Source organism: Lonchura striata, chromosome 16 (assembly GCF_046129695.1).
Source record: "Lonchura striata isolate bLonStr1 chromosome 16, bLonStr1.mat, whole genome shotgun sequence".
In the NCBI taxonomy this organism is placed as follows: Eukaryota; Metazoa; Chordata; class Aves; order Passeriformes; family Estrildidae; genus Lonchura; species Lonchura striata.
In genome coordinates this window covers 14,051,183-14,069,593 of record NC_134618.1, presented here as the reverse complement: position 1 = coordinate 14,069,593, position 18,411 = coordinate 14,051,183, and the positions used below count along the sequence as shown (strand labels likewise).

At 38.5% G+C, this 18,411-nt stretch overlaps 1 protein-coding gene across 1 annotated transcript in view; it reads right to left on the bottom strand.

The window, feature by feature from the left end:
* The window catches only part of SDK1 (sidekick cell adhesion molecule 1), a 376,424-nt gene that overhangs the window by 239,312 nt on the left and 118,701 nt on the right, over nt 1-18,411 (bottom strand). The gene's annotated exons all lie outside the window — the stretch shown is intronic.

Below are 18,411 nucleotides of genomic sequence, written 5' to 3'. Positions count from 1 at the left end.
TTTACTCCTGTGACACTCTCCTTGAAGGACTTTTCTGTATTTGAAGGCACTGAATGACAATTAATTTAGTGCACTTATCACATTTGCACTGGCTAGATACTCTCCAGATTCCTGAGCAGGGATAATTCTGCTCTCAACAAAGGCAGATCCAGTATTTTTGGTGCGACAGTAAGATGTTATTTAATAAGTGAAAGTTCTTCCCAGGAGATTAAAATGAAAACCATGAAGAATTGGTTGAGGTGGCACATGGCTACAAAATTTTATTTGAAGTTCTGTTTTCCCTCAGCACTATAATTCTGTATGACAATTTGAGCATGAATCTGACTATAATGCAAACACTTATAATGATTCAAGTATTTAGATGAAAAGTCTTCCTAATTTAACAGACATTTTTGACATGAAGAGAAGGCGTAGAAATCTACAGTTGGTATTTAAGGGGAAAAATGTGAATATATCTCAAAATCTTCATTTCCTGGTCACCTCACTGTTGAACTATTCACATTTTCAATGGCTATTTGGACAAATTAAAGCCACATTTTCTGTTACAGTTTTAAATACTGACCTTATACTTTCTGCCACTGTAAAACAAAGTCTAATGCGATTTGCTGTGTTCCCTGTTTAGTGATTCTGATTATACATTAGATCTGTGCACAGGAACAAACAGCAGTCAGATAAAATCAATGCAGCAACAAGATTCCTGTTCAAATGAAAAGCATCTCAACTCTGCTTTGCCATGCAAACAATCACTGAGTGGTACTTTTTCTCAATGTCTACTTATGATGCAAGAGAAAATGGGAAAATCGATGCCCTTCAACAGAGGAAGCATCGGTGTCTCTGCAACCACAGCAAACGACCCATTTCTGTTCCTTATCACAGCCATGACACTCTTGTAGAGCTTAAAAAACACATTCCCAGCAATGTCAGTCAGCAGAGGAAAGCTCTTTAGTGATCCTTCACTGGGAAAGAGGTTATAAAGCTTTTCACAAATGGTTCTTGTGTTCCACGCACCAACCGAGCAAAATCTCCCGGGATATTGATTGGTTTATTCTATCAGAAAGCAAAAAAGTAAAAGTATATAAATATAAAATCCCCTGATAACAGCAAAATTCACTGGAAATTGTACTTTTGGAAAAAAACCCTGTGATTTCTTTCATTTGATCATACAAGTAATCTTTTATTCTAATAGAAGAATAATTTTACCCAGATCAATCAAAGAGACTCACAAGATATTAGAGACTTGGAGAAGATTAGAAGTAAAGTTGTTCAAGATATTTAATTCTAAACAAATTTATCAAAAAAATCTTGCAGTGGGGCTTAACAGAAGCTACACAATGTACACATTTGCCACTGATGGTAATTATATCTTGCTGTACATCTTACTGATCTTGACTACATTTGTAAATGAATGGTGTAAGCCAATCCATTTATCTCTGAAGTCATTAACCACTTAAGACTCTTCAGAAAGCTACTGAGAGAGGGTTGCTAAGATTAAAAATAGAATGGTTTCATGTAATTTTCAACGTCAGTATTGAGCATAAAAACACTGAATGAAGGGTTAATTTGCACAAGGAAAGAAAGGCAAATAAGAGATGACACTTGGGCTACGAGACCATCTTCAGGCTGTGGAAAAAAAAATTGAATATATTTTCTAATAGCCCTAAGAAGAGCTTACAGCTGAAATGTCTTCTCTAATCTTATTGTCTATTTATAATCTGCATTTATTATCCTCTTTGCTTTTATTTTGCAGCTAACATCCTCCTGCAGGACCCTATTTGTCTCCAGATGTTGATCAGTGTACATTCTTTTTGCTAAATGTCTTCTGGATCTAAAGCCTTTTTCATACTGGGATTTGGTAATCAAACCCTTTTCTATGTTCCCTGCTTGGATGAAGCCTCCTCCTGCAGGAACAGGAACTGACACTCATTGGAGTTACTTTAAGGACACTTAAAGTCACTTTACATTGGTGTTATTTTAAGGACAATTACAAACGTGCAGAGGTGGAGAACTGGTCCCTTTTTGCCTTGTAGGGTTCCAATGAAGGAAACACCACAGATGTGGGGAATTCCTGGGGTATGTGGGGAAATGGGAGTTATATCATCCTACATCAGGCAGTATTTTACAGAATTATCTGAAATACATCCCGAAGTTCCCAACTCATCATTCAGAAAGGGTCCAAATCTGTAAATTCTGGGGCTGTGCAAACAGCATCATCAAGAGCCAGAAGTGCAGAGCACTGGAAGCCTTAGAACAGCAACCCAGATCCTGGAGCAGCAGGGCAACATAATCTGAATTCCATTATATGAATCTAAGCCAGCAAATTTCTGAAAATCATCTACAAAAGGTAAAATGCCGATTTATGCAGCAAAATATGAAATCTCACAATCCATGTATTGTGAGAGAGAAAAAGGGGAAGAAAAGCAGAAACAGAGAAAGAAAGAAAGAAAGAAAGAAAGAAAGAAAGAAAGAAAGAAAGAAAGAAAGAAAGAGAGAAAGAGAGAAAGAGAGAAAGAGAGAAAGAAAGAAAGAAAGAAAGAAAGAAAGAAAGAAAGAAAGAAAGAAAGAAGAATAAGAAGAATATATTTGGTATTTTAAAATTCTTCCTATTTCTATTGTTAAAGACTTTCATTTTTCTGATTCTGTATAATTTCACTGAAGTTGCTTTAGAGGACAGTATTGTCTTAACTAAATTTCTATGCCTGACAATCCAAATGGTATTTCACCTGAGAAAATATTATCCTTTGCAAATCTTATTGCTTCCTATGCTAATTTCTTTCTTAAAATTAAACTCGGACAAGATCAGGTCAATCTATAACACAGCTACCCTGGAATTAATGTTGCATTTGCCAATTTAGCAACTTTTCCACGGGTTTCATTGATCTGTCTTTGTTTCAGTGAAAAAAAAAAAGATGTAACAGCTTTATTAAAAGGAAAAAAATCCTCAGATCGTAGAATGTGGCATTATCATAGCAGAAAGGAAAATAGCTTCCTACCTGTTGAATGCTACAGACAAGTCCAGAGAATGCAAACAAGAAATGGATGCTTCAGAAAGGTTTTAAGCCAAACAATTCAGGCAAGATTTTCAAACATTTGTTTCTCATTTGTATTTCAGTAAAGCGATAGTAGGAATAATGAATCCAGTAACAGTTTCAGGAGTCGTGTTATTGGTCAGAGGAAAAGCTCCCCAAAGAGTCAGAAATGGACGTGGGTATTGTTTTCTGTCCTGGCACCCATCAGCTTAGGGCTGGACCAAGGGAGCCTTAGGGGGAGGTAATTTAGCTGTACAGCCCTGGGCCAGCAGAGAAAACCTCACAGTGGCAGCAACACGGGTTCTGTGCCCAACAGCAGCTCTGCAAGTGCCAACATCAGGCCAGAGTCAGGAAAGGAGGAGAGAAAAATCACCCCAGTCTTTCCATTATTTCCAAAGTCTATCTTATTAGCTGAATCTGCATACTCAAAACCACAGCTCAGGCAGGAACAAATCAGTAAATGACACTCTCAGGAATTAAAGCAGGATGAATTTACCATTTTTTGCTGCTGCAGTGCCAACAGAACCGTTCAGCTCCTCTGCCCAGGAGTGATGGCCCCTAATGAGATTCCCACTCCAGTCATTCTTTTTGTTTCTTTAAGGACTGGGATCCTAGCAATCACATAAGCCTTTGGTTTTTAACAGGCTCTGAAAGATTTGTTAAAAACCAACATTTTCAGCTAAGAACTCATCAGCTGGGTCCTTTAACACAATTAGAATCAATTAGCAGGTAGGGCTTCTATTTATTCCACACTATTGTGTGGATTCTCCCTATCCATCTAACTAACTCCATAGTATTTTTTCTAAATACAGAATCCTTATGTCTAAATAAGTCTCTAACAATAGGTCCATACCCGATTTAGCTCAAATTTGCTACAATTTAAAGCTCTTGCACTGCCCCACACATTGCAATGGAATTAGCTATTAGTTAATCCAGAAATTTCTCCATCAGAGCCACCAGTTGGCAATTTGCAGAGAGGAAACCTCTTTCCAGGCAATTCAGGGGCACAGCTTGAGATTCTCAGACCATTTCTGTGGAACAGCTGAAGCACAGCAAAGTAGGTCAAGCATCATCCATCCCCCCCAAGGTTTGGCAGGAAGCTCCCCAGGTGAGAGCTCCAACACAAGATCAAAGCCACACCTCAGACTGACACACTCAAGGATCTTTCTAGGATGTGCTTCCTCACAAAAAAACTCCTGTCAAGGTTCCACAGGAGCTCAGAGCCTGCACAAATGGAACAGCAGCACTTCCTTGTTGTTGTACTTTACAGCTCCTCAAAACGTGCTGTTATTCCCTCCGAAGGCGGTAATTGAAAGTTATAAGTCATAAAAACTGATTTATTCTTGCTGAAGGACTATTTAAAATGATCTGAACTAACTGAAATTTAAAGTTTAAAAACCACATCAATAGTTCTACTCTCAACATTTATTTAAAAGAGGTTTCGAACAGAGCAATATGATATAATTTAGAAATGAATTCAACAGTTGTTTTTACTCCCTCCGAGAGCAGTTATTGCCTGTCAGATAATTAAGTGACTATGCCAGTGACAGAATACACAAAGCAGCAGGGAGCGCAAGAAAATACTGAAGCTTCTTGCAGTCCATGAGCTTCCAGGGAGAACAACCTGTCTAACATATTAGAGAGAGAGAGAATTAAAAGACATGATCAGAAAAAAACCAAGAAATCGCCATGGAAACGCTCTATCAGTGTATTTCATTCTGGGTGTGATCAATTCAGATATTCCCAGCAAATTTTATGACACATTACAAAACATACTGCAAGACTCTATCTCACATAAACATTTATTTAAAATCTGTAAGTCAACTAAAAATAATAATATACCTCAAGCAGCTAAACTGAATGAATAGAAGATGTTCAAGGAGCTTCATTCCTGACTGGAAATTTATATCAAGAATCCTGATACTCTATTCAAGCCAGACTTTGTTCAGACTTTGTGCAACTCTAGACACCTTTGAAATTTGTTTACTTCAATTATGAGACACTTCTGAAAAAGAAAAGGAAACAGCAGGTTCTTGCTCATCTCTAGACAGAAACAAAATGAATAGGAAGTTTTGGATTGTTGAATTTTGCTTCTGAAACAAATGTCATCATTCTAAATATGCAGATTCCTCAAAACACACGATGTTTAACATTGCAAGCACAAAGCCCTGTGAGATGCAGAACTGGCTTTAGCACAGTTTTGGACCCACTTAGGGTGGGATTCCCAGTACAGCCAGTCCCTAAACTGACCCGAGCAGCCCTGTGAGCACAGGCTGGGTCCATGGGATTCCTAGGGGCTGGGGAGGAGAGAGACATAGGGCACAGCCAGCTCCTGGTTTTCTTCACTGCCTCCAACTTCAAGAGAGGGTATTTCTTCCATTTCTTATGGTATTATTCATTTCTATGTTCTGTAAATCAGTTTATTGATTTGATTTAATCTATTCCTGAAAGTTCTGAAGAAATTTTGTAAAAAAAAAAAAAAAAACAAAAACCAAACTTAAACAACCATCTTCAGAAACTTAGGCTGAAACACCAGAAACTGAAATTGAAACCCCAGCACAGAAGTTACTGAGTGAGCAAAGCTAAGAGCACACCAAGTGCTTTTCAAGAGTGGAGCAGTTTCCCTGGTCCTGCCAGGAGACAAAAGCAGTCACAGAATCCTAAATCCCAACACCACCCTAATGTGGCCACCACGGCCACCAGCACTGTCTGCAGCTGGCCACGTCCTGCTGTTGAGGTATCTGGGAACAAGGATATTTTTTTGAAGGAACATATGGTTGAGAAATGAAGGTGTTTCCTCAGAGGTGAACTGCTGTTGTAGGACCTGGGATGAATTCCTCTCCTCAGAATGCAGAATTAACCAGCAAATGTGGGGCCTGGGACTGCTTGCTGCAACGCTCCACACGTCGAGAATATTTTTCTGGAAGCTTCCAATTACCATGGAATTCTTCTTGGAGATTTTTTTTGTGCCACTGATTAAAGATAATCACGAGAAGAAAACTATGGCTACTAATTGTTGAAATTGTAAGGGAATATATTGAGATGATTATCGACTTAATGAAGCTGGCATAGAAATACATTTTCCTGATCTGCTTACTCTGTGTACTGTCTCCTAACTGGATAATACTCTGTGATTTACTCAGCCTCAGTAAATAACAGACTGATCGCTCTTGTTTGCAAATGACAGCAAACATAGTTCCAGGAAAAATCATAAAACAAACAAGCACAACATGTAATGCAAGTATCAACCATTTTGGGCTCAGTGAAAATAAGCTTTGTAGAGAAATGCTTGTTTCAACATACCTCAACTTGATGCCAATTTGTAATTACAAGTCTCATTCTGAGCTATTTTACTAATTAAAAATAATATGGGGTGAAAATCTTATATTATTGCCTTTTTTCTAGTGCAAATCCACACAGATTGAGTAACAAAGATAAGTTACATGCACTTTCTGAGGAGAAAAAAATTACAATTATCAGTGAAAGCAGTCCAGCCCTTCCCCTAAATGTAGTCAAGTTATTATCCCTGAACAAATTTTTGGAAGTATTTTTTATTATTTGCTTTTATTTACTCAGTGCATTGAGAATAACCCTTTTCCCACAGAAGGAGCACAGAGGGAAGAGGTTGGGTTTGATTTCCTCCTCACAGTCTACCACAGCTATTCAAAATTCTGTCTGTGAACATCCACTCTTCTACTACATAAATATATTTCAGCTTCACCTCTCATCTTCCCATTACAAATCCTGCTTTCCAGGCACTGGAAATTTTGCAGCATCCATCTCAAGGCACTTCTGATCCCGTGATGGAGAGAAGATCCCTTGCCAGGAAAAGCAGCCCTAGTTCTGCACTGGGAGGGCTCCCAGGGTGAGGATGACGTGTGAATCCAAAGCATTTCCAAGTGTCTCCCAGAGTTCATCAGGCAGCTGTGATCTTATGATCCAACTAGCCAGGATTAGTTGTTCTTTAAACAAATGAAATGTAGCAGAAATTACTCTTGTGGGACAAATAATCTGTCCGTAACAAACACAGATGACGTAAAAAATTAATGTTGTTCTTCATTTCCACAGTGTATACAGAAGAAATTAACTCTTGAGTTCCACAGATGATCAGTCTGTAGCAATTCTTGGCGTAAATTTAAAATTAATTATGTTCTAAATGCTGTACACATATTAACTAATTAACCTCACAAAATGTGAAATAGATTTGTAGGCATTAGCATATGCCCTGAAGCATGAGATTTCATTACCTTTACCATTATTTCAGCTTTCAGAATGATAAGTGTGCACAGTAAGACAGAACCATCCAAAGGAAAAAGAGGTGGTTACCTGCACCCAGAGCATTTGATTTGAAAATCTTCCAGGAGCTGAAAAATTCCAAAGCTTGAGTGTAGACACAGAAACGAACATTTATGAAATCCACCAAACACATCACTGGTACAAATCATGGTAAAAATCCCCAAACAAACCAAAACCCAAAGCCCAGCCCATTTCCTTTTGTCATTCGTGATGTGCTGGATTTGGAAAGAATAAGATCAGCCATTCACACAGGGAAATGGCTCAGGACAATTCTGCTGTAAATCAGAGGGTAAGCAGATCTTCTGTGACTCTCTGTAATGGTTAAAAGATTAAAGTACAAAGAGCTCCTTAAGCGTGACTCTATTAAAGGAGTAGGAAGTGTTGGAACAGAAAGTGAATGTCAAAGGGAGAGGGTGCACCTTCAAAGCTCCCTCAATGAACTCAAAAATGTAAATTTAAAAAACTTATTAAAATACTAGATTTTATATTAGCATTTATAAAGCACAAGCTCAGAGTCCTTTTCATAATTCTGGTAAATCCCTTTTGCAATTTAATAAAAAAGAGACTCGACATTTGCATTTGAGGAACGACCCAATGGATTTTTTTTATAAGATCTGCATGGGAGTTAAAACTGCAACCCTGTGGAAAGTACTTTGATGTTACACAAAGGAAGGTTTTATTATGATGTTATTTCAGAGGTGTAAATGAAGTATTAGGAAATTTAAAAGTTTAAATTATTAGGAAATCACCTGGCAGCTGGTTGGGTAGCTTGGATCTGTTGTTGTGCTGTTTGACTCTTTACCGTGGAGGCTCTTTACCCTTACAAAAAATTACAGAAAATCTGAAGTGCACCAATAGAATGTGTTGTCTTTGCCCTTGTGCAGAGCAATCCATCTGTGCCCCCTCAAACAGACCTATTGAATGGGCAAAAATGTGCTGCATTTGATGAAAATGAGTATTTTACTACAGAAATGACTAAAATTCACACCTACCAGTCACAGGATGTGTTAACCAGATTAAGGGAATATCCCATGGGGTGCAGCAGGTTTCAGAAGAACTGACAGCACTCAGACACCCCACAATTCACTGACAAAAACCTCCCAGCAAGGAAAAGAGAGCTCTAAAAGCTGATCCTCAATCAGAAATTTTCCTACTGATGAAATAATTTTGCTTAAATAATTCAAAAATTTAGGCATGATGTCCAGATCCTTTATCCATCCAGCATCACCTTCAAGGTTCCATGAGAATAACCAAAGTGTGTTTTGCACACTCGATTTTCTACTTTATGCTTGGTATTTTTTTCCACTCAGGAATTGTTTCGTGTACAAAAGTGGTTTCCCAAAGAGACAAGAGGATGACAACTGGAATTGTACCTTTATGAATCTTGATTAGTGAACCTTTCAGCACCATAAAGTCTTTTACATAGTGAAATTAGCACTGACAGCTATGGATTAGAAGCTATCAGGCATTCTAATATTAAAAAGACACTTTTCTTTATTTCTCTGGAACAAGAATATTTGGCTAACTCCCTGTTTTTATTAAATTATGAGTGGCATGTTAGTTTATTTCTTGTCTTGGAATATTTCTTTAAATCAACATACAATAAATACCTATTTAAAGGATTTCTTCAAGGTATTTTCACTGCTTCTTCTAAAATAAATTAAAAATTCTTAAATATAAGTTAGTTTACTCTTCAAATAATGCTGTTAAAACCAGAGTTGGGTGTAGTCAGTACCAGATCTAGATCCCAGCAAAGCAGCTGTACAATATTCTTTGCTCTCACCCTCTTGCTGTGCGCCCTCAGCCATTTCTTACCAGTTATTTATCATCCCCTCATGCAGCAGGTTTTAATTACGTATGAGTGCAGAAAAATCCATCTGTGTGAAAATATAGATTGAATTGTTCATAATTATGCTCAATAGATAAACACTCTGACACAAAGATGTGAGAGCAGATATTTTCTTTAGAAAGTGTTTTTTGTGGTAAATACTGAACCAGTGATTACATGATCTGAGCTCAGCCCTGCGAAAGCACAGAAAGAAGCAAGAACTGAGAATTTCCAAGGCACTTCCACTAAACTTCCTGCCAGGTCAGATCTGGGACAGAAAGAGTCACAACCAAAGATGTAAAGACTCACTAGACTTGCAGCAGAATTAGAAATTCTTTTATGGGGGTGTCACCCAAGAAATCAAGGAACTGAGTCCCTTTATTAAGCAAATAATTTATTAAACAAATTAATTCCATTAATTTATCTGAACTTAACCAAGATCCAGTGCTTTAGCAGCTGACAGAGATAGGCAGTGGTTTTGCCAGATTCTGCAAAAGCTTTATGAGATGCTTCATGTTAGTGGAAACTCCTTAGAGATCATGTGGGAGACTGGAAAAATCAACGTTTCTCCCCTTGCACTTCAGCACTAGATAGAGAATGTAACAGTTCCCTTTCTCCCCCTGTTTTGCAAGACAAACAATCTTGAATTTAAACCAATCATGTTTATTAGTAAATATGATCTATTTTGCCCCAAAATGCTTCCTTGTAATCCAGCTTCCCCCGTGATGATAAAATCAGTATTAGAAGATGAGAGAAGATGAGGGTTGTTTGTTTGATAGAAGGTCTGTGAGTAGAACAGTTTTTCAAGATTTGAGATCTGCCTTAAATGGCTGCCTTACTTCTGAACCAAAATAATGCCAAACTCCAAAATAATGATTTCCACTCTAAAGCAGTTGGAAGGAAAGAATAAAAGCTGATACATATTCACATCAACACTACACTCAATTAGTTGCCCAGTTACTCCTTTTGATACTGAAATACTTCACACAAATCTACAGTAAAACAACATTTTCAAATCCACACTGCTACTCCTTGCTGATTTGATCAATGGGGTTTAAAAATGGTGGTGAAATAGCAGGAATTAGGAGAATTTGAGCTCTGGAGCAGAAGGATGAGCTGCAGGTTTGGGGAAATAGTTATTCTGGGGCAAAAGGTATTGAGGGAATCAGTCTTTGGAAAGCAGAAACTCTGGGATAAGATTACCCAAGGGAAAATGCTGCACCTGAAAAGTGGGAGCATCCACCTATTTTTGGCCCCTCAAGGCAGGGCATTTTTCCATTCTCTTGTGTCACAGCCCTAGTTAAAACACCAGTCAAGACTGCATGGAAACATCCAATATTGACTGCATATGATGGAAATTACTGACATTTCCCTCTCCCTCATAATAATATTTCTGCTAAGTTGTGAAAAATATGAATAAAGACATAAATGCATTAAATTGAAATGTATAGCGAATATTCAAAGGGTATTATGAGGTTGTTGCAGCAATATCTGTTGGGTAAACAGAAAATGCAGCTGTCTAACAACAGCCATTGAAATGTGTAAGTATCCCAATAAACTCTGCTTCTTGTGGCTGCTGAGGCCAGTTTCAGTTCCCATGGAAACAGATGATGGATTGCCAAAAATGAGATTTGATGTTTTAAAATAATCAGTGATTTGAACTAGTGATTACTACGAAAGTATTGCAGTCCTCTTGCAGCGAGGAGGTTTTATGCAGGGAGCAGGGAAGGAACACATGGCAGCTGGCAGGCAGCAGCAGAATTGTTAAAATTCTTGCAAATGGTCGTGGCTGCTGAATGACAACAGCAAATGCAGTTTCTTGAAAAATCATTGAGTAAAATCTAGCAAAACCCCACTTTATAAAGTGAATAGGCTTTGAGGTTTTAGGAAAAAATACAAGAAATGTTGTAGTACAGCCCTTAGATGCAATGCTTTCAAGTGCTTTTCCTAAATAAGGTCTCCTTTAAACCTCAATTCTGAGAATTCAAGAAGCCAGGCACATAGAAGCTTGAAATTGCTGGATATTTGTTCTGCTGTTATTTCTCAATGACACAATAGGTCCTGATTCTTCAAATAAGCCACAACAAACAGAAATAAAATGCTGGCAATATTCAGTTTTCCAGACTGAAGAGGTGTACCAGGGGAGTTCCAGGTCTGGGATGGATCAGTGGCAGTGCAAGGGGTTTGCTGCGAGTTGAAGTTGAGAAGCTCAGTGAGATTTTTTGGGGAAGAAACTAAAGAAAAGTGAGGGCCACACTCCCGGGACATTGGCACTCCTGGGAGGTGAGGGAAGGAAGAGATTTCCTCCAGCATTTCCACTCCTTAACCATTCCCTTTGCCCTGCTATGATGAAAACAGGTTGATCTATTCCACTCCTTCCCCACTCGAGTGGCAGGAATGCAGAGAGAAAAGCAAAGAGAGAATTTAGAGAGAAAAGCAGAGAGTGAAGCTGAGCAAGCAAGTGATGGCTGTGCTCACCCCAATAAACATTTTCCTTGTCTATGTCTAGAATTGGTCCTTTCATGCAAAACAAGGGATCTGTGTAATACATAAAAACAGCCACAGGTGTGTATTAAGAAATAAAAGGTAGCACTAACAAGCAGCAGAGAAATAATTTTCACACAAATTTTGGCAGAATTTTCTGTTTTCTCACTTCTAATTGCAAGATGCCTTCAAAAGTTTCACCAGAGAAGAAAATGCCTCCTCTCACAGGGATGACCCTGGGCCATGGAAGAGCAGACAGCACGTTTGCAATGGGTTTCAGTTCACTTGGGACCAGTTTGGTGAAGGCCAAGCACAAAACAGCTCCACTCCCCACCCTGGCACCCAGGAGCAGGCACAGGCTGCCAGCTCCTGCCTCTCCCTGCAGCACTAATTAATGTAAAACTGCTTCACATTTGCTCCCATGTAGCAAATTCTTTAAATTCAAGTTGAATACTGTTAACAAAGTAGACTTGATGCAAATCAACCACAAAAGCCACAATATATCCCCAGAGTGCCAGGTTCTGTGGTTTTGGGTTTTTTTTTTTCCTTCCTGAATCACACAGCAGTTTTCACTATAAAAGTAAATCTGCCAAAATGAAAGGCTTTAAAGTATTCCACATAAACCTGTATCTTAAAGCTACAAACTTATATGTCTTAGCACCTTTTCACATCACATAAAAATCCACTGAAATCATGAGACAAGACAGAATTTGTCCTTTCCTGCATAGAAGGAAAATTAACAATCCTTTGTAGTACAGAGCCAGAAGTACTGACAGATACCTTTTACTTCAATCAGTTTTGATTAATGAAAGTTGATTGGTAAACATAAGACATTACCTTTTGCTATATTTGATAAACCACAAGCATTTTTCATCTATTTCCATAAAAGCAGAGATATGTGAGGGGCCACAGGAGATAAATTGTTCCCGGGGATTTGTGAACAATTGCCACTTTTTAAGCACAAAGCAATAGTTTTCTTTTGCATATTTGCTCTTAAGAATGACTGCGACACTTTTAAATAGTCTTATCTTGGCTTCATATTAAAATATTTACATTTGTAGCCGGAATAGTTCAAAGATTGACAGACAAATGATTTTCTACAAAAGCACATTAGTTATTAAAGGATTATATTTATGATTTGTCCCTAATAGCATCTTTAGTTCTGATTAGAAAATGCAGCAAATGCAAAAAGTGAGCCTCAAAATACGATAACAACAAGTCTTCATATTTATCCACCTCTAGATTGAGGATGGTTTTTTAAAAATAGTATATAATTCACTTTTAAAGAGTAATGCTATTAACACTTCTTTCACAGTCCATATTTTCTTTCTCAAAGTACATTTGTCCCCAGAAAGCAACAAACTCATAAATCAATGTCACTGCTAGCTGTGATAAGTAAATCATACTTAGAGCAAAAAAGGTTTCCTTCTAGTGACACTTCCATTGCCTTTGTTTTACAAATTCCAAATCTATGATTAATAAGGGTAGTAGCACATAAAATGATTTTGTTCCTTATATGTGATCACCATAGGAAAAACAATATCCAAGAGTCAGATTGTCCTCCTAGACAGTGATCTTTGAAGTTTTATTGAAATTTACAGCTGCTGAAGATTGTCCTGGAAGACACTGTGAGCAGCTGAGGCCCATTAAAGCACAATATTAGTTCCAAGCATCCACTTTTTTCTAGCAAAGATATGGATTTTACAGTGCTACAGTAATGGCAGCAACTTCCCCTGGCTTATGAAAAAAACATACATTACAAAACCCTCTGTGGTTTGTGGTCCAAATCTGTAATGAAACATATTGGTCAAATCCCAAAATGTGCCTCTCATCTCATCAGCCCGAGTGCTTCTCCTGGGAAGAATCCCCCTCCAAATGAGCCTTGCTAAAAGCCATTTTCTGTGGCAGCAATGTTTTCTTCCTGCTGTCCCTGTCCCACCTCTGAGGGGCTGTGCTGCTCCCAGCACCCTGCACTCAGCATCCCCTGGTCCCCAAGTGCCACCTCGGTCTGCTCCCCCTCCATCAAACCAAACAACAACAATCACCCCGGGAAGATGAGAGGTCTGAATAAATTAATTGCTGACACATTTGTTTGAGACCTGTGGCAAACAAATGATGTACGGAGAGGAAAGCAGTGAGGTTGGATCCAGACAAGTCGAACAGCTTTGGGAAATAAAGCTGGGATGTGCTTCCCTGGGGTGCTGCTGTTTCCCTCTGCTGAGCACGGTGATAGCCACAGCAGCCTGACAGACAGTGATGCTCACACAGCCCCTGACAGTGCCAGGGCTCCTCAAACTCAGCACTCCAAGAGAGGATGGGAGATTTCCCCACAGTCCTTCATACCCATCCAGGCCTTGGGGACAACACTGAAACTATTGGAAGGTAATTCCTGGTGCTGCCTGTTCCTCCAAACTGAAGCTACTCAGTGTAGAAGTTTGGTTAAATAAATTAATTACAGGGTGGTGGTGATGAATTTTAGTTTAAGGGAATAATTTAATTCTACCAAGTACTCTTCTTTTTTGGGTACTGACCTTAATGTGGAGCCTGTGAAAGGTACATTAAGATAAACCAAATATTATAGTGCTTTTTCACATCTTATTGCTGAGAGGTGTCACTCCATGATGTTAGCAGACAGAAGATCTGCAAATTTTATTTTTTAAATTATTGCTCAGCTAATACATTGCAGAGTTGACAGTCCCTGAATGTATTGTTCAGTAATGATAATCATCATGATCTTAATGAAAGTATTATCCAGTGCATGTGAAAAGTAATTATGTGCAACTGACTTAAGTTGTATGACAGGCTGGTATTTGCAGAGAGATGCTCTGTACCACTAGAACTGCTCACAGAATAATGAAGTGGTGTTTGTTTTAAAGTGAAAAATATATACATGGCACATTAAGTCAGCTGCTATCATCAAAGCAAAACCTAATCTAATGCTATTATCAGCCCCAAATTTGATGTGTTATTCCTAGATACTTCAATTTTTCTCATATTTTAAAGCCTACTTAGCTATAACTACTTTTTTTTTTTTGAGGCTGCCATTAACACATTTACAATTTTACTTTAACAAATGTCTAATAAATTTGCACCAGCTTTGTCTATTTTCAAAGTATTGTGATGTTCAAAACCACAGCAATTCAGGAGAGAGTTGCTTGTGCTGAATGTATTTTAATTTCCACGATCTGCCAGCAACTTCAGTCTCTAAGAGTTAATAATGACCAAATACATCCAATAATGAATTAATCTGAGTGCAAAACACAGGTATTAACCCATGTGTACCTGAAGGCAATGCAATCCAGCATTCCTGCCTAGGGGGATGAGGTGCATTTGTGAAGTCCTTCAGTTCCTCATGAGTTAATTAAGTGACTAAATGTCCATCCTGCTAAAAGGAATGCCCCAGAAGTGCCTTTATACACCAAAAATGAACTTTCTGGTTTTGTGTCAGACATAATTCCACTGTCAAAAGATATGATTTTATATTCATCTAACTGCAGCTTACATGGGGAAGAGCAGTTTCACTGTAAGGAAGTTAATGAAGACAGTAATAACATCTGCATAGAAGTTCTCTTCTTAAAGAAAGTGAATTAAAAGAATTGATGGCTGGAATGAACCTTTTCTCTGAAAAACTCTTCACTTAGAGAAAGGTAAAAAACCCTCTAAGAGTACTAAGAATTTAATTCCTCAATGCCACAAGTGAAAGGCAATTGTAGACCTTGATGGTGCTACTGTCCTTTGTACCTCTCCAAGGTACTGTTTGTGCTCGTGTAAAGAACGTTAAATGTTCTTTGCTTTTAAGCCTGATGAAGTACAAGCAGGCAAGGCAAGCAGAATACTTGATATCCCAGAGTAGCAATTTCTTTTGATGCAGTCACCTTTAGAGAGCCGCTAGTTTTGGTAAGATGTGCAGGGAAACAGGCAAAATCATCCCATCAGTCAGGACCCTGGATAACAGTGCAGCTGTAACTCCACATTTCTCTGCTGGTGTGTTTGGAAATGAATCTGTCTGGGTGTAATGTCAAGTCTCTTCTAGAACTTCTTGGGGAATATAGAATAATAACAAACACCTCAAACCCTAGTTCTTCTCCTTGCTCATTTTTTCTTGTTCTTGATCTTTTAGTCTCCTCTCCAATTCTCCACTTTACACTTTTCTAGCACGTACAGAGCTTCATTCTGTTCCAGAAATACCTCTTGAAAATACCAAGCTGAGGCTTTGATGAATGCATAAAAGCCAAAATGAGTGTACACCCACACTGCACTAAGTGAGGAGGGGATGACAGTGGACTTAAATTTAGGACTTAAATTTTTAAATGCACACCATCATGTCCCACTGACTCTGCTGCACATTTGTTAGTTGCCTTAAATCATAAACTATAACAACAACCCCAGGAGTATGTGCAGGCCTTTTGCTTCACATTTATATATTATACAGGGGTTTGTTGACTTTACATGCCCACTTATTGAGGAGTAACTTGTCATCCTATTCCTGTTTCTATCTGGAGGCTTTAACAAAATATTACCAACACCATTAGGATAGGTACTGTGTTTATTTGCTGCAAATTCCACTTTAACACCAGCAGTTAAATTAAATAGAGTGTGCAGTTTGAAAAAAAATTGCCTGTGTCCCAAAGGAAACTTTCTCCCAGAAAATGTCACAGCCATGCATGCTCTCAGAGTAGGAAATACAAAAAGGTGAAACCAAAGCTATTCACTGATCTTTTCTCCCCCTGACCCTGAACAACTGACAAGGGCACAGAGTGGTAGGACAAGAAGGGATAGTTTTAAACTACAAAAGGGTGGATATAGGGAAGAAATCTTTCCTGGTGAGGGAGGTGAGGCCCTGGCAAAGGTTGCCCAGAGATGCTGAATAGCTGGCAGTGCCCCTTCCCATAAGTGTCCCAAATACTGGTACACAGTGAAGGAGAAATACATCAGCATTTAGCACCTTAAACCTGCTAGGAAAGCCATAGTGCAGAGCCAATTAAATTACATTCTGTGAAACGTCTCAAGAATTTCTTATTTTTTATTGTCAGAACTAGTGTTACTTTTCATTTTTTGTACCTCTCATCTAAGAACAACTCTGTTCCCACATCAGTGAGATGAATCTATGCACACAAACATAAGGATCATTTTTATGGCATAAAAATGCTGCAGAGTTAAGCAGATGTAAATTAAGGCTTTTGCATGAGTAAAACTCAGATGACTATTTGAATGAATTTCACCACAAGCACCACTGTTCTCCCCATTTTTTGCACTGTTTATGTCCTCACTCCTCATGCACCGCAGCAATGTCACTCCTAGAAATCTTGATTACAGCTGACATATGAAATTATGGCTGATTGATTCAGCCAAACCATTGTAAGCTTGTTTAAGAACACTAAAAAAGCTTTATATTGATTTAGCAATATAAGGTACTTTTAATCAGATTAAAGAGCATCGTACAAGGTGGTTGTATCAATTTCCCTGATCAGTTTAGCAGGAGATCCAGTGAGATTGATGTATCAGCCTAACTGGATCACTGGCTAAACTGATCAGGGAAATTGATCCCTCCTGGAGCACAAAAAAACACATGAAAAACTTGTTCCACAAGTAAGAACCAGCTCCCATAAGATATTTCTCAATTTCTCACAGTTTTATATGCATCCTCTCCACATCTCAGCTTTCCTGTATTTATAGGGCTGCCATATTTACTTCTCAAATTTCATGGACAACAAGATGTGAGTGGATGCTCTCTGGTTTTTTCCAGTATTTTGAGACCAACTGCACAGAGTTCTCTGATGATTGGTGCGTGTACCATAAATCTGTCACCTCCTGAACATATCAGACTCACTGTGCACCATCTATCAAACTTCCAAGCAGGCTCACACTTCCAGAATGGGCATTTCAGCTGCAGAAGTACTCAGAGATTTCTATACAGGCCAGAAAAATGTCCTCAAGTGTCCCTTTTAGAAAAAATTTCTGACCAGGGAAATGGAATTTATATGGAAACCTTGAGGTGTATTTCAGCCCTGCTGTAGCCAGTGTTGCAGTTCTCCCATTTTAAGCAGGACCACAGTTACAGGTCATTTCACCCCAGCAACCCCAAGGGGGTAAGAGTACAGCAGGTGAAAATCAGGATCTTCATATTAACACATGGCATACACAATTCTACTTGCAGTTTTCACAAACTGTAAGAGAACTGAGGCAAATCTCATTGTCAGGCACTGCAGGCTTGCCTTGGTCACGCTGCTCTGTTCCCTGTAAGGGTTCCCAGGAAACTCTCAGGTAGCAGCATAACAAAGCCTTGTCACTATCTGCAAATTCCTGATTTGTGTGTTCTCAGCATCAACAACACAAAATTTGTAATGTAGCACAAGTGGGGGAAGTAGATCCTTAATGGTTAATAGCTCAGGATTTGTCACTTAGCTCTCTTCAAGAGATTGCCCAGGAACCTATTGTTTCATCTTCCAGCTGCTTCCCATCAAATTACTATTAAATTATTCATAACTTATTACATTGTTTCTTCACATCCCTGCAATACTAATTTTAACAGTTTCAAAGCCACTCTAATATCAGCTTTCAGATTTAAAAAGGCACATAGAAGTGAAATATACTGTACAGATTAGCAAAATTCAAATTTAAGAGAAGTTTTCCCTTTCTAATATGAACTCTAAAGCGCTTCTGGAACACAGCAATATTCCATTACCATCATTTGCTAGCACATCTATCCCTTTGAACACATGAAAATGTAATGCACAGTTAAAAACTAGCTAGCAACATTCCTGGCATTTCAACAGC